The 25,408-nt window shown below is 38.5% G+C and overlaps 1 long non-coding RNA gene across 3 annotated transcripts in view; it reads right to left on the bottom strand.

Annotated features, from left to right (window-relative positions):
* LOC103143084 (uncharacterized) overlaps positions 1–20,865 on the bottom strand; it is a 132,490-nt gene extending 111,625 nt beyond the window's left edge. For 2 of the 3 annotated variants that reach the window (XR_001663254.1, XR_001663250.1), the window contains exon 1: positions 18,565–18,988. This is a non-coding gene — a long non-coding RNA (uncharacterized LOC103143084). Of the gene's footprint in view, positions 1–18,564; positions 18,989–20,783 lie in introns of those variants that run through there. The other variant, XR_476752.2, reaches the window with a different exon arrangement.
* Positions 20,866–25,408: the final 4,543 nt, after the last annotated feature.

Here is a 25,408-nt window from a genome sequence, read left to right as displayed (position 1 = left end):
AATGAGCGGCGGGGACTGAGGCGTGTTGGATCTATAAGCAAAGTATTTATCCTGCCAGAGACCCTGAGAGATTAGCCTCAGCAAAGTTGATTTATATCGACACACGGCCATCCTTTACCTTATGCTACAGATATCCTCTCTCTCTCTACTCCTTCGCTCCCTGCGGATTGTGTCTGTCAGTGGGCCCTGATGCCCAGTTAGCCTCCAGCTATATTTGATCATAGTAACTACTGACTCTGTCACCTCCATTTCTTTTCTGTTCAGATACATTATATACAACGCTGCTGCCGGGACGCGGACGTATAGAAGGGTGGGGGGAAGCGGGGAATCGTACGGTGATGGATTAAAACGGGCCGGATGAATGCGGCATCCTCGGCGTCTGACGAGTCGGTCGTGAGTTTATTCTGCAGTTTGGACAGACTGTCTCTCCGTATAAACAAGGCGGTATGGAACACACCGCAGCGATCGGATTAATCAGATTTTAACCGCGGTTACATAAACCTCAGAAGGCCTACGGTTACATAACGCGTTCTTAGATGTACAGATAAAGGCAGAGGACTTTGTTTGATGTTGGATTTTGAAGAACGATGTTTTTTATTATTGTTATTGTCGGATATGTCTTCGTGTGCTTTCCGTGTTGTACAATGTAGAAACCTTGCAAAAGTATTCGCACCCCCTGAGCTTTTCCAGATTTTGCCTTGTTTACAACCAGCTCATGCACTGCAAAAAAACACAAAAACTTAGCAAATGTTTGCCTAGTTTCAAGTGGAAATATACACTTGAAACAAGGCAAAACTAACTTACAAATAACTTTTCAGCAAGGCAGAAGAGCTCGTTTTGAGTCAATAATTTCTTAAATTTGATTTTAAAAAGTAGCTACTATAGTTCTGCTGGCAAACTATATCACTTATAACATTTTAAAAATGTCTTGGATGAGCATGTAGTGGGCAGTTGCTTGGATTTTGTCATCGACTTTCATGAAAACTGTTAAAAACCGCAACTATCATTACGTTATGCAAGTCTATCACATAAAATTGTTGTAAAATATATTAAAATCTGTGCTTCTCTTTTGATAAAATGCAGAAAAGTTAATGGAGTATGCATATGAATGCTTTTACAAAACACTGGCTGACTGTTATATGAGATTATGGTCTCAGTATAGCACCAATCTCTGCAAATCAGCTTTCTTTTCAAATGTTGACCCCTCGTATTTTTACAAAAGTGACATTTTCATGTTAGTTACAGTTCGACTTCTGTCTAGACATAAGTTTACATAACCTTGGATACTTTCTCTCCAGGCCAGAGAAGAAAAAAGTTGCAGCGATAGAACTTATTATGAAATGACTAGAAAGGAAACAGAGCTATGCATTGTATTAACGATCACTTGTCTGAGACACGCATGTCTGTAGATCATGAACTTCTGTTTCAGAGACTAGCTGGAATAAGCTGCAGTGAATTCAGAAGTGGTTCAGAAATCCGCCACCTGAACTCTGGGAGTGGAGAAAACTTCTCACAGACACTGGAGAGATTCTCCAAGTAAACAATTTCAGGCCACATGTTTTCTGGTTTTATGGAGCTAAGTGACAGGGAGCAAACCTAGCAGATGGATATTTATAGCGACCCCCCACAAATATTTGCACATCTGGTAAAGATGTGTACAAAATCTTTAGAATAAATTGTTGCTATGGAGACTTGGTGACCTCCATGATGCCAATCCTAGCTGCAGTTCTCCGTCAGTGAGCTTTGGATATACATGCATATTTTTGCCATTCTCGCTGTATGTGAAGAGAGAAGAAACTAGAGTGGCACAGTTTAAAGTGTTTTCAACTCCTAGATTATTCTCAGTTACGGCAAGTCTGTTCTTTTTTTTGTAGTAATAGTTTTCTGATGTATGTAAATAAACATTTATCTTCCAAGAATGATGTGCTCTCTTGTCATTCCCATCTTGAGAGCAACCAAATAAATTCAACATGAAGCAACAAGACAAATACCACATTAAAAAGTATGTGCATCTCTTAAATTAGTACAGTTTAAAGGGGAATTTAAATGATTAAAAGCTATAAAGGGATTTGAACATTTGAAATCTGAAACTTTCATGATGGAAATCGATTTACTTTTCAATCTTTCTTCTTGATTGTTTTGTTTTCTTCTCATGTTGCTTCTCTGTTATCTGTTAGCATTTCTTATACTAAAGCTATGAGGAGTGGAAATGGTTTATTCGTAACGAACACATAAGGGTTGGCACGTATACGTTGAATGGCCTCAACTTACACCTTTTTGATTTGTGCAACACTTGTGAATTATTTTTATCTGACTTTATTTGAATTAATTTATTTGATTTGCAGTTGGAATGTTGATTGACAACTTGTGGCTATTTGAGTGTTTTAGATTGAATAAAATGCAACTATAACAATGGATGGAGTCATACATTGTCTAACAAAGAATCTACTGTATCCGACATAAAATAATGTCAAAGATGTCAAGACAAAAACTTAAGATATTGCCACTGTCATCGCATACTACATTATACATTTTATTGTAAATCATCAAATACATCAGTTGCTTTGACTTAAAAAACATTCAGATTTTTCAATCTATTCAACGCAGCCACTTCCGTGTTGCAGCTAAAGCTCTGAATCCACTGAACAAGCACAGCCAGTGCAAGAAGTAAAGCTTCCCCTTCAGCTGATTTACAACCCATTGTCAAGTTTAATGTTATTAACAATGCATTATAGTTGGATTTGGACTAACAGCGAGTGGGATGTGGCCAATCATGTGAGCCTCTATTTGCCCTCACTTGAAGACCCCCACCCTCTCATTGTGGCTGTAATTGGCTGAGCTCAGACAAATACCCTGTGACAGCTTAAAGCAGCAGACAAGTTGGCACATTATGCTAATTATGAGGAGTCATTACATGTTTAAGGAAAATGGCTGGTGGGCTCAGAAGGAGGAAGGAGGACGTCGTCAGAAGCCGTATCAACACATGCTCTGCCCATTAGATGTCCGGTCTGATGATCCCCTCCTTCCCTCGCCTGCCTCTTTAGCTGCATTCAGTTGTCGCCGGCAGCCGAAAGCCCGAAGCTGTCTGCTCTGACCCAGCCTGGAAAACAGGACCTGGCAGCAGCAAACGGTCATGTGACAAAAATACTGACAACCGACACTCTGCACATTGAAACAGGATGTTTTCCGCCGCTATATTATGAGGTTTTCCAGAAATTCAGGGTAAAAGTAAAGAGGTCTCGTCATGTTGGTAGCTAAATGTGGGAAGAATTTTCTCACATCACACGGTCTGGTTTCTGTAAAAATTTACAAAAATGGGTGGTATGTACATAATAAACATTCAATTAATTAATCTCATGGTGAACTGAAGTGAGCTTGATCATTTCCAGTTGGACAACAATGGTTGAAGAATATTGAAAATGTTCAGTGTTTCTCAAAAATCTTGCTGTAATGTTGTGCCACTCAAGAATCCAAAACCTCGTATTGTCACGTCTTTTTGACCTGAATGTTTCGTTACATCTGATTATGGAAAGAAAAGTTTTGACTGGGATTTGAATCAAAAATGCTGTTCTACCTTTTGGATGCCTGTAGGTTGTAGCAACATTGACATGAACTACATCAAAATTCAAATGAAGTTCATGTTTAACAGATGCAGTAATAGATACACACACACACACACACACACACACACACACACATAATATGGGCTCAGCTGTTGTTCAGCTTTCTATGCTATAAAGTTTTAGAATGTGCATAAAGTGAATGGATTCACAACCAATAAAAAAAAGTGTTTAAAAACTTCAGTTTGTGTCTCCAAAACTTGTTTGGATGTGAGGTGCAATCACAGGAGAAAACTCTCAGTTTTGCAAAATCTCTGAGTTATCGTGGACAGGTCTATGTATCCTGTGACAGTGTGAAGGTGTTTTCTGCCCACACAGCCACGCATGCACTCTGGAAATTTTGAAACCACCATAAACAATGAACTAAAGGCATTACACAGTGAATTAATCTGATTGCGAAATGTCTAAATTGGAGTGGAGATGCCTTTTCTTCCATTCCCGTGACACTGAGGGAAATGAGACGGTATCTGAAGTCCCCCTAACCCCCCACAGAGACAACAGGTAAAGTGGGTAATGAGCAACAGACATAGTATTCACACAGACCGCCTCTCATGTTCCCACACAGGCAAAGAGCATTCATCTCTCACTAATCTAACCACAGGGATCCCTCACAGTTATGGCCCCAAATAGCAGGAGCTGTCAATACGGACAAGGTTACTGAACTCGGGGTCATAACAAGCTAGACCCCTACCACCCACCACAACATGCACACTCTGCATCCAAATAAATACAAACAGCACGTTGGCAGCAGAGCGCCCGGCGCGGACCATATATATAATGAATGTGATTTTTTAAAATACTTGAAAAGTTTAGATCGATGTGAATGTTTTATTCTGGGCACGGCAAAAGCATGAATCCTCCCCTAAACTTTTTCACGCTTTGTCGCGTATAAACTCAAAATGTAATGTAATTTATTGGGACTTTATGTGTTAGACCAACAAGAAGAGGTAAATAAGTGGGGCTGGACAATATGGATGAAAAACATATCGTGATATAAGCGTTTCGTATCAGTCGATAGATGATTATTGATTTGATGTTTTCCAACCTATCGACATCCATTGATCTAAGCACACCCTCAGCTTTGGTTGTGCTTTCAGGATCATTTTCCTGACTAAAAGGCTTGAAACTCCCTGCTTCGTCTCTAATCACGTAAAGCCTCTAACAGGTTTCCCTTCAAGGTACTCCAGTGTTTACCTGCATCCATCTTATCACCCAAAACGTTCTTCCCTGTCTCTGCTAAAGACAACAATCTTTCTTTTCCACAATCTTTCTCGGTAGAGATGCTCTTATCAGGTCATGTCCGATGCCAGTTTTTCGCAAGGTTTCAGTCAAACTGCAAACAGGACTTGTTGAGTCTCTCTTTTAACAATGGCATTGTTGTCAAGTGTCTATAAAGACCAGATTTGTATGACTGATAGATGCTCTGTCAGTAGATGGGAGCTCCTCCAGAGTCATCCGGGCTTCTTGGATGCATTTTTGTGTAATGCTCTCGTTGTCCAAGCAGTAGGTTTAGATGGACAGCCACGGCTTCTTGGTTTTATTGTTGTTGGGTTGATGGTTTTCACTTCGCTCCATGAGATGTTCATTGCTTAGAAATATAATTTTAAGCCCAACCATGTGATGGCTGCATGGTGCTGCCTCGCAAGTAAGAAGGTCCAGGGTTTCAATCCTGGCCTGGATGGTAGATGAAGTTCACATTCTCTCCCTTGGCATGTGTGACTTCTGTCTGGTTAACAGAGGTGGACAGATTGATCCAAGATATCAATAATATCGATACCATATCGGCATCAATCTCAGATTGACACTAGTATGGTGAGAATGATACTTTAGTTTCAGATTCTCTCTAAACGTTTTATACTATTTTTGGATGATGTAGTTTCCTAATTCTACCTCAGAAAAGATTTTGTTTTATGAAGGAAAAGACGTACATAAATCTATTTGTTTTTTTTCTATTGTTTCTGTGTATGACATCAATATATTATCAAAGTATTTTGCAGACAAACATTGTCCAAATTCTGTCCAAGGTTTTTACAAAAAAAAAAGAAAGAAAGCAAAAGCCACAAAAACTCCTAAAAATTAAGACGTTTGATGATTTACCAAACTTGAATAAAAAGGTTGATTGCACTGTATTTTATGAAAGGGTATCAAAATGCATGTCATTTTTCATAGGTAAAAAGTATATAATTTTCCTTCCACTTCAGAACTTTGCACTTCTTGTTTTCTCACTTAAAATCCCATGAAAATACAAAAAAGTTCTTTTCCCATCGTATTGTGACTAAATGTGGCAACTTCCAAGCTGCTGCTTCCCAGAGTCTGATACTAATTGAATTTCATCATTCACACTCCAAACTCTGCAGCAGTACAAGTGCTTAATCACTCATTTTTCATAGAAACAAAACTGTTTGGGTGGAATTACCATGGGAATTTCACTGATGAACTCGGTAAGCTCATCTTAAGCAAAAATCGGAATGTACACAGAAAGTGCTTATCAATGTTTTTTCACTCCATAATTGAGATTAAATTAGAGAATAATAAAAAAAAAGCAATAAGAAGAAGAATCATCAAGCCGATAATAGGATTATTGTTGTTTGTTGTGTGTTTGCTATGGATGGCGGATTAAAAAGAAAAACCAGGGTTAAACGCAGGGAAGATTAGCACAGCCTGCGTAGTTATCGCCCTACCGTTTCATAAAATTAGCAAACGCAACACACTGAGAGCTCATTTACATGAGGAGATAACGCTGGCATTGTTGTACGAGTGTTGCCGCTAATTAGAGGTTGTGCGAATACTGTTATGATGAATTAAACCCTTCATCATTAACACTGAGAAAAAAACTCACAAATGATTGGACGGAGGGGGGGATAGCTGAAACGGGGAGCTTGAAAGAGTATTTACAGGGTGTCAACTTGACTGACACTCCCCCGCTAGGAAAAAAAAAAGAAAGGAGTCTTGGGAGGGGCGGCTTTCCTTTTTTAAACATTATCAAAGTCAGTAAAGCCCCAGATTGAAATATTATGGGTTTTAATAAGACTTGTGGGGGTGTGACCTGCCTCGGTGCAATGGGTTGAGAGTGTGTATGTGTGTGTGTCTGCCTTGTGGATTTGGTTGGTATCCGGGTGGAATTACTCATTTGTGCCTCTGTGAGTGATGTGTATGTGCCTTCCTGCTCCGTACTGTATGTGTGTTTGCATTTATCTAAAGTGGTTAATTAAATAGCAGAGTGGAATTGTCATTTAGTTTTAATTACATGCCATAAATGAGGAGAGCAGCCAACTTGCTCGCCTTCTCTCTGTGAACCGGTCCTTCAAAAACATCAGTGAATAAAGCCTAACACACTACTCAGTTCGAAGTTACGCAATCTAACGAAGAGGAGTGGAGAGCAGCGGCAGCGGCGGCGGCGGGTGGGGGTAAAAGAAAAGGGAGATGGTGCTAATTAAAGTCAGCTCTCTGTCAGTTCTGGTGGATAAACACTTCAAGAAGCTTTGCAGATAGATGAGAGATGCCTTTGTGTCAGGGAAATCTCTTACGTGGAAATGTGTTCTGGAAAGGGTGACAATCCCCAGGGAAGACGACGTCTGATAAGGACCTCATCTTAATTTTTTTTTTTTTTTAAAGCCTAAACAGGCCTCATTAAGGACCAATGTCCTATAGATCTGCCCTTCATTTTGTTTCGCATTACACAGAGTGAAATAACAAAACAATGACTGGAAAAAGTAGAATGTAATCACTTGCTTATTGAGGTGGGGATTATTTAAAATGTATTTATATTTGAAGATTTATCATGAAGTAAAAGTTTAGCGCATATTTTTGTGGAGGCTTTTATTTTGTACTTGTTAAAATGCTGGAGGTTTCCAATCCTACTTAACGTACTGTGCCTCACCAAAGTATTCACATAACTTGAACCTTTTTACTTTGGGTTATGGTACAACCACAAACATCAATCCACTTTCTTTTTGAATTTTAAAGCAACATAATGTAATTCTGAATTGGGTGGTACAGTTTTAAAATTTGTATATATAAAAAAATAACATCTGAAAATGTGAAATACATTTGTATTCATTCCCCTTAAGTAGGATTACACAAAATAGATCCTGCAAAGTGGGAGGAGACATAAATATACTCATTACTGTGATGCCCCAAAATAAAACCAACTAATCACTTATCAGAAGTTAAGTGATTAGTTAATAGAATCCACCTGTTTGTTATTTAATCTTTAGTGAATAAATCACATTGTAAAGAACATAGCAGCCTGGAAGAAAGTTATGGACAAGTGGAAAGAGTCTGCCACAACTGCAAACTGACCACACCGAGGAGGGGCAAAGAGATTGTTATGAGAAGCAGCTAGCTCTGGATGAGCTCCAGAGATTCACAGCTCAAGTGGAAGAAAATTCTTCATTTTGCACGTTAATTCTCAACATAAAACACGGTGGTGGCTCATCCCATACGGCTGGTGCAGGGAAAGCATTCAAAGTTAATGGGGAGGTGAATATAAAGCAAGTGTAAAAGAAAATGTTAGATGGGAAGGACTTGACACAGCCTTAAACATCCAGCCAGAGAAACTGTGAAATGATTTAGAACAAAACTTTACAGCCTGGTTAAAGTACAGACCTAAATCCAGGTGAAAATCTGACAAGATTGAAATGAATGTTCACAATCCACAGTGCACAGCAGTTAATTCTCCAAATCCGGTGCCTTTTTCTCAAAGATTTTCATTTAATGCAAACAAATTTTTTTGAGAAAATCAAGAAATGTAAATATCCATGTGTGTTGGTAATGTAACATGCAAATATATTTTAAAAATCATGTTTCGAAAAATTTTATGGGTTGTTGAAGTGTAGAGATCAGCCAAATGAGCATCTCCCCACTGACCAATGTTCATTTTTCAATGAATATCAAACAAATAAAAATAGCCAATAACTGCAAGTTGTTTGTACCATTATAAACATTTTAGGTCTACTTTAACCTAAATAAAAGAAATGTGAGAAAAATACAAGAATTATATATAAAATAGCACTTCTTAATCCTGTCCCTCAAGTTTTGTTCAACCCCATAATAGCATACTAATTCCTCCTTTTTATAAATAATGATTCAGTCCAATTTCCTCTGCACCCTAGAAGTGACATCACTGAAGTCTTTTCCTGCTCATACTGTAAAGAGATTTAAGTGTTACGAAAGTTTCTTACCTATGTTTGGTTATGTTTTTTACCCAAATATCATCATTGTCAAGCTCAACCTTTCAACCCTGTTACGCACATAAATTATATTTATTGTTGTTTGGGAAAAAGTAAAGAATGGTCTTTGAAACACATATTAATTTCTTGTTTTCATCATATCATAATGTTGCTCCATACCCTAGCTGATGTGAACTTATGGCAACTTTTAGCGAAAATCTTCAACTGTAACAAAACCAGTGTTTTTGTTACGGGGTTGAACATTGGACTGTTGTTAAGCTAGCCAGAGTGTTCAGCCCCGTTACAGTCTGGTCAACTTTTACAATGGGTTCAACCACGATACATTGTTGTAATTTTTTTTATAATAACAGCAAATATTAGACTAATAATTGTTAGACTGTTTGCAAAGTATAAAGATAAGAAAAGCCTGATTTCATTTTTATTTTTAAGTGTATTTTCATGATTTATGAAAAGCACTTTTACATCACACTGCCATATTCTACTTATCAGTCTAATTATTATGATTCAGAAACAAATAAAATATACTTACAATTAGTTATTTTAATCAAGGGACAGGTGATCTCAAAGGAACTGGAATAATTAGTTTAATTATGTTATGCAGTTATACTCTGAGAGGAATGAAATAGTCCCGTTACGGGGTTGAATTTGAAGCGACCTCAGCAGCATAGAAATTCGTATTAATGTTTGGTATTTCATGCATAAGGTGGGGAGACATATTTACTTAGAGGTTCAAAGAGTCCTTCAGTAGATGCAGTGTTCAAAAACACAATTTTTTTTGTGGTATATTTTTAAGTAACCATAGACCCCAAAAGGCACCGAATTCAGAGAATCACCCAGTTTCAGTCTTTATATGAGAAAAGCTTGTTGTGACCCACCCTGAAGTGCAGGGAGATAAATATGTTTGAAGTTATGAAATCTTTTGCAAAGTACTATTGAGTGTGAAGATTATAAGAATAGTTATGTCAGCGTTTAAATGTAGTGTAACANTTTTGATAAAATGCAGAAAAGTTAATGGAGTATGCATATGAATGCTTTTACAAAACACTGGCTGACTGTTATATGAGATTATGGTCTCAGTATAGCACCAATCTCTGCAAATCAGCTTTCTTTTCAAATGTTGACCCCTCGTATTTTTACAAAAGTGACATTTTCATGTTAGTTACAGTTCGACTTCTGTCTAGACATAAGTTTACATAACCTTGGATACTTTCTCTCCAGGCCAGAGAAGAAAAAAGTTGCAGCGATAGAACTTATTATGAAATGACTAGAAAGGAAACAGAGCTATGCATTGTATTAACGATCACTTGTCTGAGACACGCATGTCTGTAGATCATGAACTTCTGTTTCAGAGACTAGCTGGAATAAGCTGCAGTGAATTCAGAAGTGGTTCAGAAATCCGCCACCTGAACTCTGGGAGTGGAGAAAACTTCTCACAGACACTGGAGAGATTCTCCAAGTAAACAATTTCAGGCCACATGTTTTCTGGTTTTATGGAGCTAAGTGACAGGGAGCAAACCTAGCAGATGGATATTTATAGCGACCCCCCACAAATATTTGCACATCTGGTAAAGATGTGTACAAAATCTTTAGAATAAATTGTTGCTATGGAGACTTGGTGACCTCCATGATGCCAATCCTAGCTGCAGTTCTCCGTCAGTGAGCTTTGGATATACATGCATATTTTTGCCATTCTCGCTGTATGTGAAGAGAGAAGAAACTAGAGTGGCACAGTTTAAAGTGTTTTCAACTCCTAGATTATTCTCAGTTACGGCAAGTCTGTTCTTTTTTTTGTAGTAATAGTTTTCTGATGTATGTAAATAAACATTTATCTTCCAAGAATGATGTGCTCTCTTGTCATTCCCATCTTGAGAGCAACCAAATAAATTCAACATGAAGCAACAAGACAAATACCACATTAAAAAGTATGTGCATCTCTTAAATTAGTACAGTTTAAAGGGGAATTTAAATGATTAAAAGCTATAAAGGGATTTGAACATTTGAAATCTGAAACTTTCATGATGGAAATCGATTTACTTTTCAATCTTTCTTCTTGATTGTTTTGTTTTCTTCTCATGTTGCTTCTCTGTTATCTGTTAGCATTTCTTATACTAAAGCTATGAGGAGTGGAAATGGTTTATTCGTAACGAACACATAAGGGTTGGCACGTATACGTTGAATGGCCTCAACTTACACCTTTTTGATTTGTGCAACACTTGTGAATTATTTTTATCTGACTTTATTTGAATTAATTTATTTGATTTGCAGTTGGAATGTTGATTGACAACTTGTGGCTATTTGAGTGTTTTAGATTGAATAAAATGCAACTATAACAATGGATGGAGTCATACATTGTCTAACAAAGAATCTACTGTATCCGACATAAAATAATGTCAAAGATGTCAAGACAAAAACTTAAGATATTGCCACTGTCATCGCATACTACATTATACATTTTATTGTAAATCATCAAATACATCAGTTGCTTTGACTTAAAAAACATTCAGATTTTTCAATCTATTCAACGCAGCCACTTCCGTGTTGCAGCTAAAGCTCTGAATCCACTGAACAAGCACAGCCAGTGCAAGAAGTAAAGCTTCCCCTTCAGCTGATTTACAACCCATTGTCAAGTTTAATGTTATTAACAATGCATTATAGTTGGATTTGGACTAACAGCGAGTGGGATGTGGCCAATCATGTGAGCCTCTATTTGCCCTCACTTGAAGACCCCCACCCTCTCATTGTGGCTGTAATTGGCTGAGCTCAGACAAATACCCTGTGACAGCTTAAAGCAGCAGACAAGTTGGCACATTATGCTAATTATGAGGAGTCATTACATGTTTAAGGAAAATGGCTGGTGGGCTCAGAAGGAGGAAGGAGGACGTCGTCAGAAGCCGTATCAACACATGCTCTGCCCATTAGATGTCCGGTCTGATGATCCCCTCCTTCCCTCGCCTGCCTCTTTAGCTGCATTCAGTTGTCGCCGGCAGCCGAAAGCCCGAAGCTGTCTGCTCTGACCCAGCCTGGAAAACAGGACCTGGCAGCAGCAAACGGTCATGTGACAAAAATACTGACAACCGACACTCTGCACATTGAAACAGGATGTTTTCCGCCGCTATATTATGAGGTTTTCCAGAAATTCAGGGTAAAAGTAAAGAGGTCTCGTCATGTTGGTAGCTAAATGTGGGAAGAATTTTCTCACATCACACGGTCTGGTTTCTGTAAAAATTTACAAAAATGGGTGGTATGTACATAATAAACATTCAATTAATTAATCTCATGGTGAACTGAAGTGAGCTTGATCATTTCCAGTTGGACAACAATGGTTGAAGAATATTGAAAATGTTCAGTGTTTCTCAAAAATCTTGCTGTAATGTTGTGCCACTCAAGAATCCAAAACCTCGTATTGTCACGTCTTTTTGACCTGAATGTTTCGTTACATCTGATTATGGAAAGAAAAGTTTTGACTGGGATTTGAATCAAAAATGCTGTTCTACCTTTTGGATGCCTGTAGGTTGTAGCAACATTGACATGAACTACATCAAAATTCAAATGAAGTTCATGTTTAACAGATGCAGTAATAGATACACACACACACACACACACACACACACACACACATAATATGGGCTCAGCTGTTGTTCAGCTTTCTATGCTATAAAGTTTTAGAATGTGCATAAAGTGAATGGATTCACAACCAATAAAAAAAAGTGTTTAAAAACTTCAGTTTGTGTCTCCAAAACTTGTTTGGATGTGAGGTGCAATCACAGGAGAAAACTCTCAGTTTTGCAAAATCTCTGAGTTATCGTGGACAGGTCTATGTATCCTGTGACAGTGTGAAGGTGTTTTCTGCCCACACAGCCACGCATGCACTCTGGAAATTTTGAAACCACCATAAACAATGAACTAAAGGCATTACACAGTGAATTAATCTGATTGCGAAATGTCTAAATTGGAGTGGAGATGCCTTTTCTTCCATTCCCGTGACACTGAGGGAAATGAGACGGTATCTGAAGTCCCCCTAACCCCCCACAGAGACAACAGGTAAAGTGGGTAATGAGCAACAGACATAGTATTCACACAGACCGCCTCTCATGTTCCCACACAGGCAAAGAGCATTCATCTCTCACTAATCTAACCACAGGGATCCCTCACAGTTATGGCCCCAAATAGCAGGAGCTGTCAATACGGACAAGGTTACTGAACTCGGGGTCATAACAAGCTAGACCCCTACCACCCACCACAACATGCACACTCTGCATCCAAATAAATACAAACAGCACGTTGGCAGCAGAGCGCCCGGCGCGGACCATATATATAATGAATGTGATTTTTTAAAATACTTGAAAAGTTTAGATCGATGTGAATGTTTTATTCTGGGCACGGCAAAAGCATGAATCCTCCCCTAAACTTTTTCACGCTTTGTCGCGTATAAACTCAAAATGTAATGTAATTTATTGGGACTTTATGTGTTAGACCAACAAGAAGAGGTAAATAAGTGGGGCTGGACAATATGGATGAAAAACATATCGTGATATAAGCGTTTCGTATCAGTCGATAGATGATTATTGATTTGATGTTTTCCAACCTATCGACATCCATTGATCTAAGCACACCCTCAGCTTTGGTTGTGCTTTCAGGATCATTTTCCTGACTAAAAGGCTTGAAACTCCCTGCTTCGTCTCTAATCACGTAAAGCCTCTAACAGGTTTCCCTTCAAGGTACTCCAGTGTTTACCTGCATCCATCTTATCACCCAAAACGTTCTTCCCTGTCTCTGCTAAAGACAACAATCTTTCTTTTCCACAATCTTTCTCGGTAGAGATGCTCTTATCAGGTCATGTCCGATGCCAGTTTTTCGCAAGGTTTCAGTCAAACTGCAAACAGGACTTGTTGAGTCTCTCTTTTAACAATGGCATTGTTGTCAAGTGTCTATAAAGACCAGATTTGTATGACTGATAGATGCTCTGTCAGTAGATGGGAGCTCCTCCAGAGTCATCCGGGCTTCTTGGATGCATTTTTGTGTAATGCTCTCGTTGTCCAAGCAGTAGGTTTAGATGGACAGCCACGGCTTCTTGGTTTTATTGTTGTTGGGTTGATGGTTTTCACTTCGCTCCATGAGATGTTCATTGCTTAGAAATATAATTTTAAGCCCAACCATGTGATGGCTGCATGGTGCTGCCTCGCAAGTAAGAAGGTCCAGGGTTTCAATCCTGGCCTGGATGGTAGATGAAGTTCACATTCTCTCCCTTGGCATGTGTGACTTCTGTCTGGTTAACAGAGGTGGACAGATTGATCCAAGATATCAATAATATCGATACCATATCGGCATCAATCTCAGATTGACACTAGTATGGTGAGAATGATACTTTAGTTTCAGATTCTCTCTAAACGTTTTATACTATTTTTGGATGATGTAGTTTCCTAATTCTACCTCAGAAAAGATTTTGTTTTATGAAGGAAAAGACGTACATAAATCTATTTGTTTTTTTTCTATTGTTTCTGTGTATGACATCAATATATTATCAAAGTATTTTGCAGACAAACATTGTCCAAATTCTGTCCAAGGTTTTTACAAAAAAAAAAGAAAGAAAGCAAAAGCCACAAAAACTCCTAAAAATTAAGACGTTTGATGATTTACCAAACTTGAATAAAAAGGTTGATTGCACTGTATTTTATGAAAGGGTATCAAAATGCATGTCATTTTTCATAGGTAAAAAGTATATAATTTTCCTTCCACTTCAGAACTTTGCACTTCTTGTTTTCTCACTTAAAATCCCATGAAAATACAAAAAAGTTCTTTTCCCATCGTATTGTGACTAAATGTGGCAACTTCCAAGCTGCTGCTTCCCAGAGTCTGATACTAATTGAATTTCATCATTCACACTCCAAACTCTGCAGCAGTACAAGTGCTTAATCACTCATTTTTCATAGAAACAAAACTGTTTGGGTGGAATTACCATGGGAATTTCACTGATGAACTCGGTAAGCTCATCTTAAGCAAAAATCGGAATGTACACAGAAAGTGCTTATCAATGTTTTTTCACTCCATAATTGAGATTAAATTAGAGAATAATAAAAAAAAAGCAATAAGAAGAAGAATCATCAAGCCGATAATAGGATTATTGTTGTTTGTTGTGTGTTTGCTATGGATGGCGGATTAAAAAGAAAAACCAGGGTTAAACGCAGGGAAGATTAGCACAGCCTGCGTAGTTATCGCCCTACCGTTTCATAAAATTAGCAAACGCAACACACTGAGAGCTCATTTACATGAGGAGATAACGCTGGCATTGTTGTACGAGTGTTGCCGCTAATTAGAGGTTGTGCGAATACTGTTATGATGAATTAAACCCTTCATCATTAACACTGAGAAAAAAACTCACAAATGATTGGACGGAGGGGGGGATAGCTGAAACGGGGAGCTTGAAAGAGTATTTACAGGGTGTCAACTTGACTGACACTCCCCCGCTAGGAAAAAAAAAAGAAAGGAGTCTTGGGAGGGGCGGCTTTCCTTTTTTAAACATTATCAAAGTCAGTAAAGCCCCAGATTGAAATATTATGGGTTTTAATAAGACTTGTGGGGGTGTGACCTGCCTCGGTGCAATGGGTTGAGAGTGTGTATGTGTGTGTGTCTGCCTTGTGGATTTGGTTGGTATCCGGGTGGAATTACTCATTTGTGCCTCTGTGAGTGATGTGTATGTGCCTTCCTGCTCCGTACTGTATGTGTGTTTGCATTTATCTAAAGTGGTTAATTAAATAGCAGAGTGGAATTGTCATTTAGTTTTAATTACATGCCATAAATGAGGAGAGCAGCCAACTTGCTCGCCTTCTCTCTGTGAACCGGTCCTTCAAAAACATCAGTGAATAAAGCCTAACACACTACTCAGTTCGAAGTTACGCAATCTAACGAAGAGGAGTGGAGAGCAGCGGCAGCGGCGGCGGCGGGTGGGGGTAAAAGAAAAGGGAGATGGTGCTAATTAAAGTCAGCTCTCTGTCAGTTCTGGTGGATAAACACTTCAAGAAGCTTTGCAGATAGATGAGAGATGCCTTTGTGTCAGGGAAATCTCTTACGTGGAAATGTGTTCTGGAAAGGGTGACAATCCCCAGGGAAGACGACGTCTGATAAGGACCTCATCTTAATTTTTTTTTTTTTTTAAAGCCTAAACAGGCCTCATTAAGGACCAATGTCCTATAGATCTGCCCTTCATTTTGTTTCGCATTACACAGAGTGAAATAACAAAACAATGACTGGAAAAAGTAGAATGTAATCACTTGCTTATTGAGGTGGGGATTATTTAAAATGTATTTATATTTGAAGATTTATCATGAAGTAAAAGTTTAGCGCATATTTTTGTGGAGGCTTTTATTTTGTACTTGTTAAAATGCTGGAGGTTTCCAATCCTACTTAACGTACTGTGCCTCACCAAAGTATTCACATAACTTGAACCTTTTTACTTTGGGTTATGGTACAACCACAAACATCAATCCACTTTCTTTTTGAATTTTAAAGCAACATAATGTAATTCTGAATTGGGTGGTACAGTTTTAAAATTTGTATATATAAAAAAATAACATCTGAAAATGTGAAATACATTTGTATTCATTCCCCTTAAGTAGGATTACACAAAATAGATCCTGCAAAGTGGGAGGAGACATAAATATACTCATTACTGTGATGCCCCAAAATAAAACCAACTAATCACTTATCAGAAGTTAAGTGATTAGTTAATAGAATCCACCTGTTTGTTATTTAATCTTTAGTGAATAAATCACATTGTAAAGAACATAGCAGCCTGGAAGAAAGTTATGGACAAGTGGAAAGAGTCTGCCACAACTGCAAACTGACCACACCGAGGAGGGGCAAAGAGATTGTTATGAGAAGCAGCTAGCTCTGGATGAGCTCCAGAGATTCACAGCTCAAGTGGAAGAAAATTCTTCATTTTGCACGTTAATTCTCAACATAAAACACGGTGGTGGCTCATCCCATACGGCTGGTGCAGGGAAAGCATTCAAAGTTAATGGGGAGGTGAATATAAAGCAAGTGTAAAAGAAAATGTTAGATGGGAAGGACTTGACACAGCCTTAAACATCCAGCCAGAGAAACTGTGAAATGATTTAGAACAAAACTTTACAGCCCGGTTAAAGTACAGACCTAAATCCAGGTGAAAATCTGACAAGATTGAAATGAATGTTCACAATCCACAGTGCACAGCAGTTGGGTGATTCTCCAAATCCGGTGCCTTTTTCTCAAAGATTTTCATTTAATGCAAACAAAATTTTTTGAGAAAATCAAGAAATGTAAATATCCATGTGTGTTGGTAATGTAACATGCAAATATATTTTAAAAATCATGTTTCGAAAAATGTTATGGGTTGTTGAAGTGTAGAGGTCAGCCAAATGAGCATCTCCCCACTGACCAATGTTCATTTTTCAATGAATATAAAACAAATCAAAATAGCCAATAACTGCAAGTTGTTTGTACCATTATAAACATTTTAGGTCTACTTTAACCTAAATAAAAGAAATGTGAGAAAAATACAAGAATTATATATAAAATAGCACTTCTTAATCCTGTCCCTCAAGTTTTGTTCAACTCCGTAATAGCATACTAATTCCTCCTTTTTATAAATAATGATTCAGTCCAATTTCCTCTGCACCCTAGAAGTGACATCACTGAAGTCTTTTCCTGCTCATACTGTAAAGAGATTTAAGTGTTACGAAAGTTTCTTACCTATGTTTGGTTATGTTTTTTACCCAAATATCATCATTGTCAAGCTCAACCTTTCAACCCTGTTACGCACATAAATTATATTTATTGTTGTTTGGGAAAAAAGTAAAGAATGGTCTTTGAAACACATATTAATTTCTTGTTTTCATCATATCATAATGTTGCTTATGGCAACTTTTAGCAAAAATCTTCAACCGTAACGGGGTTGAACGTTGGACTGTTGTTAAGCTAGCCAGAGTGTTCAGCCCCGTTACAGTCTGGTCAACTTTTACAATGGGTTCAACCACGATACATTGTTGTAATTTTTTTTATAATAACAGCAAATATTAGACTAATAATTGTTAGACTGTTTGCAAAGTATAAAGATAAGAAAAGCCTGATTTCATTTTTATTTTTAAGTGTATTTTCATGATTTATGAAAAGCACTTTTACATCACACTGCCATATTCTACTTATCAGTCTAATTATTATGATTCAGAAACAAATAAAATATACTTACAATTAGTTATTTTAATCAAGGGACAGGTGATCTCAAAGGAACTGGAATAATTAGTTTAATTATGTTATGCAGTTATACTCTGAGAGGAATGAAATAGTCCCGTTACGGGGTTGAATTTGAAGCGACCTCAGCAGCATAGAAATTCGTATTAATGTTTGGTATTTCATGCATAAGGTGGGGAGACATATTTACTTAGAGGTTCAAAGAGTCCTTCAGTAGATGCAGTGTTCAAAAACACAATTTTTTTTGTGGTATATTTTTAAGTAACCATAGACCCCAAAAGGCACCGAATTCAGAGAATCACCCAGTTTCAGTCTTTATATGAGAAAAGCTTGTTGTGACCCACCCTGAAGTGCAGGGAGATAAATATGTTTGAAGTTATGAAATCTTTTGCAAAGTACTATTGAGTGTGAAGATTATAAGAATAGTTATGTCAGCATTTAAATGTAGTGTAACAGATAAAAAGAAAATTCACAAAATTCAAAATAAAATAAAAAAATTAAAACATGTGAAGAAAATGCATCCATACCTGAACTACTGCTTCCAGAGAGGCTGGTTCCTGTCTCCAGCACCCAAATGTGGAAGAAGTGTGGTTCAACCTGGTCAGATTATGCAAAAAAACAAAACAAACAAACAAAAAAATAAATAAACTGGTGAACAGAAATGTCATCAACTGGACAAAAGATACTCTAATGTGTGACATATTTATTAAACTTGGCAGCAGAGCTCAATAGAATTTGCACTCTTGACATAAACCTGCAAGTGTGCCACTGATTTAACGGCATGGACGTCAGAGATACTCCTCAGAAAAGAAAAACTATTGAAAACAATGAAAATTAAAATACACAAAATCATGTTGCTTTTATAAAGGAACTAGCAAGCTGTCTAAATTAAGGGCTCTTAAATTAATTTCAAAAAGTGATCTTACACAGGTCTTACATTTTTTCGTTGCAGGACAAGTTAATCTTTTTTTTTTTATGGAACCGTTCTGTCAGGCAAAAGTCACATACATATCTTCAGTGTGTTCTGTGACACACTGCTAACATATCCTTGCTAGCTACCACACTAGCCAGCTAGCTACCACGCGATAGCTAGCTTGCTAGCTTTTTGAAGAGCTATCGTCATGGGTAAGTGCATTGTTATCACCAGTTGGCTGGATGAAGTTTTTGCATTCCTTTGGGTGCCATGATTGTGCTGAGGTGGAGTTGGACCCAAATGCAGATGAACTAGAGGTAGGGTTGCCGCCCGTCCCCTAAAATACGAATCGTCCCGTATTTGGCTGTTAAATGTTGCGTCCCGTATTGAACCGATACGGGACGCGATTCGTTCCGTATTTCTATAAATGTCCAATAGACACGCCTATCACACACATATCAACATTAAGTGCAACAATAATAACCAAAATAAAACACTGTTGGCGGGAGCTAAAGAACCCGAGAACGCTACGGACCGACGCTGTTGTCACGGTTGCCTAGAAACGGACACTACGCAGCCGCGGTAAGGCGCTATCAACCCGGGTCTTTTTAAAATGTCCTTGACCCGATACTCCACCGTCCTTAGAAGCAAAACATCTCGTAAAGATACATACGTGAGTGGGAATAATGTTTGTGAGGATGAATAAAGACAATTTTAAAAATGTGTCCGTTGTGGCGTAGTGTGATAGACAGGATGGATCAGGAGAGGAAATGTAGACACATTAGAGCCTAAAGAACCAGAAATCAGCATCTCTTCATCCCTCAATCATCTCCTGAGGCTGATATGGTAGAACATTTTATTATCAAGGTTTTTTTTATTGTGCTTTTAATTGGCTATATTGGTTTGATTATTTGCTTATTAATAATATCAGCCAAAATAATACTAATGGTCATTTAAAGAACAAATCATACAAATAGACATCAATATTTCCTACTTTAAAAGATTTGTTAATGCTTTCTGTATGCTTTATTTTTAAATGCTGATATATTTTATGAATTCAGTGTTCAGTGGTCACTTAATTATTATTAATGTACCAGACGCAGACCTGCAGCCCAGGAGCGGTTCTAGATGGGGGCCAATGGAAAGAAATTATACTAAATAAATGCCTTATGTTAATACTCAGCGATGGATTTTTTTTTAACTTTCACAATTTTACCTTAACAATGAATTAAATATTCTAGTGCTGCACTTTTAGCTGCTGCATAGAGATAGGATCACACTTTCCATCTGCCAGGGATCTTCAACCTGGATCTCTGGAGACAGATGTGGCTCTTTGACTCATTTAATATATCAAATGATTAAATATTGCTCTGATTTTTTGTTTGTTTTGTTTGTTTGTTTGTTTCAAAAAACACTAACTAAAATACCAGAATGTTCACATAACTTTTATACTTTTGTCTGTCTGAGGATATATTTTGAATATTAAATCAGGTGTTATGATCAATTACTCAGTACTTGAGTAGTTTACCAAATACCTTTTACACTTGCTTAATTAAGCATGTTTAAGGTATACTACTCTGATTGGAGTACAATTTTGGGGTACTCTGACCGACCTCTATGCATGAACGATTGCTCTATGGATCACTTTTTAAAAACAAAAAACACCGCCATAAAATATTGTCTATCACTGCAGCGGACGTCCCACCCCATGAGAGTAGGGCGACGCGCCGTGGGGAGCGTCCCTTATTTTTATTTCTGAAAGGTGGCAACCCTAACCAGAAGTATTGAGTAGATGATGAAATTTTAATGAAAAATGGTAAAATAAGAACTTACAGCCAGGAGAACACAAACACGCAGGAACACAAGGCGCGAGACATGGAGGAACATAACTGGGTATCATGAGAAACCAGCCAGGAGAGGTGAAGTACTCAGAGCGTGAGTGCTGGAACAAAAGACTGGGGCTGATTAGCTAACAGGTTACAGGTGTGAGGGCAGAGGCTGAGGAGAGAGAGAGAGCAAAATAAATTGGACAGGGGGGAAGGAGAGTACAAACAGGGGAATTAGGAAATTGAATCTAATTGTAGCAAAGACTAACTAAAGGATAGAACTAAAATAAAAAACAAACAAGGCTGATCTTAGAACTAAGAACCCAGAAAAACACAAACTCAGAACAACCCACGATCCTGATATTAGGTCATAAACTTTACTCATAATAGTCTTAAAAAGGATATTAAAATTGAGTTGGTGAATCCCACAGAAACCCTGAACTAGTGACTTACGTCCGTGTTCTGTGCTGTTCTGACTCCTACCCCCTAAATGAACAACATCCTTTAATGTTACCAGACATTTCTTAAACGTCACAAATATCCCTTCACATGTCAACTTAGGTTAATGACAACGTAACCTCTTTCACATTTCCAGGCCCAGTTTGTCTGCACTGGTCTGCTGACGTTATCGTGTTAGTTCCCGGTCAGCAGACGCAGCCACTGCCGCACTTGTTGTACATGTTGCTGGTGAATCGAAATGAGAAGCGGCTGCGGTTCTGAGGGGGCCTCCATGCCTGCGGGCAAAGCTGACCCCACTGTCCTCTTCCGACTGTCTGTGATGCGGCGCAGATCTTGGCTTCGGGCTACAAACATGCCAGGGTGGAATGGATGGATGTGGAAAGAGGGAGGGGAGGCGGAAAAGCTACAAGGGGGCAAGGGCTTAATTTGCCCGTTTTGTCACCAACTTTAAAAAGGGAGATGCTCCAAAGTGGAGCATTATCCGCTGTGCTTAATCCCACTCTGTCATGGCCAACGAGGGGCTAAACGGGGAAAAGGGAGGCAACACGTTGGGGTCGCTGGGAAGGTTTTCCCTGAGGTGTTGGGAATATGTTGACTGGTTTGCTTTGCTGTTTGCATTCTGCACTCAGTAAAAAAAGCAGATCATCCACTCTTCAGTAAAAATGTTGTCTTTTCACATCAGCTTACTCCTTGTTTGTGGGAGGTTAACACCTACCTCCACCAATCAGAAGCCACGAGGCAGGGTTCTCCCTAGATAGGTCCTAGTCATTCTTAGTCATTGGAACTTATTTTATTTGTCATTATCCTCTAATTAAATAGAATTTCTTCAATAGTCCATCAAGTTAAAATAACATTTGTATAATCATGCTGTAACGTTTTAATGTTTCTTGAATATCTGGAAGTTTTAGCCATTTTTAGGGTCTAATTTTACTTGCCATGACTTGATTACTTCTGCCAACTCCCAAAAGATTTACACCACCGCTGTCTGAACTTGATTGCCACATGGCCCAAAATTGTCAAGTTGAAAGTCCTTACAAGTCTTAAAATTGATATACTTTTAAAAATAAAAAAAAAGTTTGAATTATTTTATTGGATTTTATATATATAGATATATATATATATATTTACAGTTAAGACAAAAAATCTTCACACACTTAACATGTTTAGCTTTAAACCGGTCAGTTAAATAAATGATGGTATTTCTAATAGGAGTTGAGACAGGAATCTCTGAAAAAACTAATAAAATACTGTTAAAAATGTATCAATTTTGAAAAAAAAAAAAAAGTTTACATTTGACTGAAATGGCTTGTGGAAAATTAGATGTTATTAATACCTTAATCTCCATAATCAGTGTAAAGATCTTTGACAGAAGAATGACTGACCAACCTTTTACTCGTTTTCACTGATATTTTGATCTTTGTTGAACTCTGAAGTCTTTGGTATTGAAAAAGTAAAAATGAATTTTCATTCATGGCAGCCATATTAGATTTTGAGGATGTGGTTAGTGAGAAATTCTGACATCTGGGGGCTTGTCCGGTCAAAATGTTCAATATGGAACTTGTAAAGTCCATTATTATGTCAGTTTCCTATCCTTCTGACTTCTATCAACTGTGAACATTATTCTGGGTTTTTTTATGTAAATATATAACTATAACACTCATATCCATGTGGCAGTGAGAGAGAATCTAAAGGTATTTTGGTGAAGGGCTGCGCTCTCTTTCTTTCTTTTTGGTGAGTGTGTGTTTTGGAAATTCAGCACATTTCTCTTTGAGTGACAGCCAGCAGTATTTTTCAAGGCTTTCCTTCCTCGTGAAGCCCGGGCAACAAACTGCACATCACAAGCCGGCCAAGATGGCATCCATCTCACAGCCCTGCCACTGATCTCGCAGCTATCGGCTGCCAATCAGACTCATCATGTAGCTGCCTTCTGCTTCCTGACAGCAACCGGGTCCAAAAAAGTTAACTCTTACTCCGCCAGTCTGGACACACACACACAAAAAAAGTGCTTCTCTTTCTCTTTGGTCAGATTTTATTTGCGGGAAGCAAGATTGAACCGCAGCAAGCGATCACTCTCCAGGACGCTTCTCAGCCTCCTCACTGTCACCAGGACAGCCATGCAGCTGTTTTTCTTTCCCTCTCTTGTCTCTCCTCTTAGCAGCCAGGCCGGGCTTATCATCTCACTTTGCATACACAACGCCGCGCTAAATGATTTGTGCGAATATGCAGGAGTGAACATTTCCAACTTAATTGGGAATATTGAATAGCAGATAATTAGATATTTGATGTGACACGTGGCGTCTAATGGGCTTGATGCAGTGGTCTCATGTTGTTCCCATAGAGAGAGGGATTTCTGATGTGTTGTCAGGCCCCGGTGTAAAAATAACTGAAGTGACAGAAATGACTTGGTTGTCAGTGTTGTCGAGGCTGGTGCGGATTTTCACAGCCATGGGTCCCCTCCCCGCCGCCCCGTGCACGCGCGTGACGAGTGCGTGTCCGCAGCAGCCTGTGCGCCCGCGTGCGCTTGTATACACGCGTGTTATTTGTGCACCGCAATGTTGTGGGTGACAGTGCTGATCGCTGTGTGATGACAGCCTATCATTGTCGCTGTGCAAGAGTGAGAGTGGCAGGGGGGCCTTTTTGGCATGTGTTTTCTCCACGCCTTCATCTGTGTCTATGGCACTCTGAGCTTGGCTTAACAAAGGAGAGGGTGGGGAGGTGAGGTGGAGAAGGGTGTGGGTGGGCGAAGGTGAGGAGGGTGGTGTGGTGGTGTGCTGGCTGTCAGAGGCTGGGTGGGGCTATAGCCGTGGAGAAAATGTGATGGCAGCGCAGTCACATGGTCTCGCCTCCATATAGGCATCGGGAACAGGAAGCAGAATGCAGATTCAGTGGAAACTTACCGGTGTAAGTAATCAGTGTGGGTATTACTGAAAAATAAATCTGGGGCTTTTAATGACACTTGAGCCGCTCTTTTTTTTCTCAGTCTGGAATAGAATTTAGATCGGGCCTAAAAAAAAAAAAAAAACTCAATCCAGGCTGATCCGATAATCATTGTTCATGAGCCTGATCCGACCTGACTGACGGACTTTAGTTATGGGCTGAATTACCTCCTTAAAGTGCAATTAAGTCCTACAAACACCTGGCTATGAGTCAAAGATGCGTCTAGACATTGCAAGATGGTCGTTCCTAGGGGCTGGAGTGGGAGGCCCCTAATTGGACCAAGTCAGGTTTGTTTTCTTTAGCACATTCCAGCAACAAGGACATTCAAAATGCTTTACAGCATAAAAACAAAACATAGTAACCAATTGTGAAACAAGCAATAAACGTGACGTTTTGTCCAATGCCATCATCGAAATCGTCAAGCAAATGTATATCACATATATCAGTGTTCCAGATATTATGAGTCACAGGCGACACTAAACAGGTGAGGTTTGTAGCCTTGATTTAAAGGAGCTCAGTGTTTCAGCATCTTTGCAATTTCCTGGTAGTTTGTTCCATTGATAAGTTGTAAAAAAAAAAAAAAAGAAAGGAAAATAATAATAATCCAGAAGCTTTTTGTAGACATCAACAAGCTCCTGGCATGTTTCTGGCTGGATATTTAACCACTCTTATAAAAAATGGTTGAGTCAATTGAAATTGCTGGTTGGTTTTCAGGTACAGGGCTGACCTTTCAGATTTTTGTGTAAAATTCCACAGGGGTAAGATTGTGGAAGTTGCAGAAGTTTAATGCTAACCTGCGTTATCCAATGGAAAAATTAGCTTCAGTGAGTACATCATGATCATCTCAGCATTCTTTATTATTTCATTTGCTCTGTGCAATGCATGACTACCAATGGTAGCTAAACAGTCCCTTGCCATGATGCTACCACCACTATGCTTGACAGTTGGTACAGTCCTGAACCAGTTTTGATCTGTGTCTGGGATCATTGTTCTGTTGGGACTTTGTCCAGTTTTCAACAACATGACTCAAAATGTAAATATTTAAACCTATGTGGATAAAAAAAAAATGTAAGAAGCTGAGACCTGAGAAAACAATTCTTGCAAAAAAAATCTTATGTTTTTATAATAATTTTATCTTGAAGAAAGAAAAAAACATTATGGCATTATGACACTTAAGCCTGTGATGAGTTTGCAATTACACAATTAGCCATAATCATGCAACAGTAAGCTGCATTC

The sequence above is a fragment of the Poecilia formosa genome, unplaced genomic scaffold (genome assembly GCF_000485575.1).
Source record: "Poecilia formosa unplaced genomic scaffold, Poecilia_formosa-5.1.2 Scaffold0, whole genome shotgun sequence".
Taxonomy (NCBI): Eukaryota; Metazoa; Chordata; class Actinopteri; order Cyprinodontiformes; family Poeciliidae; genus Poecilia; species Poecilia formosa.
The sequence above is the reverse complement of the archived record's forward strand: the minus strand, read 5'-3'. Positions and strand labels throughout refer to the sequence as shown.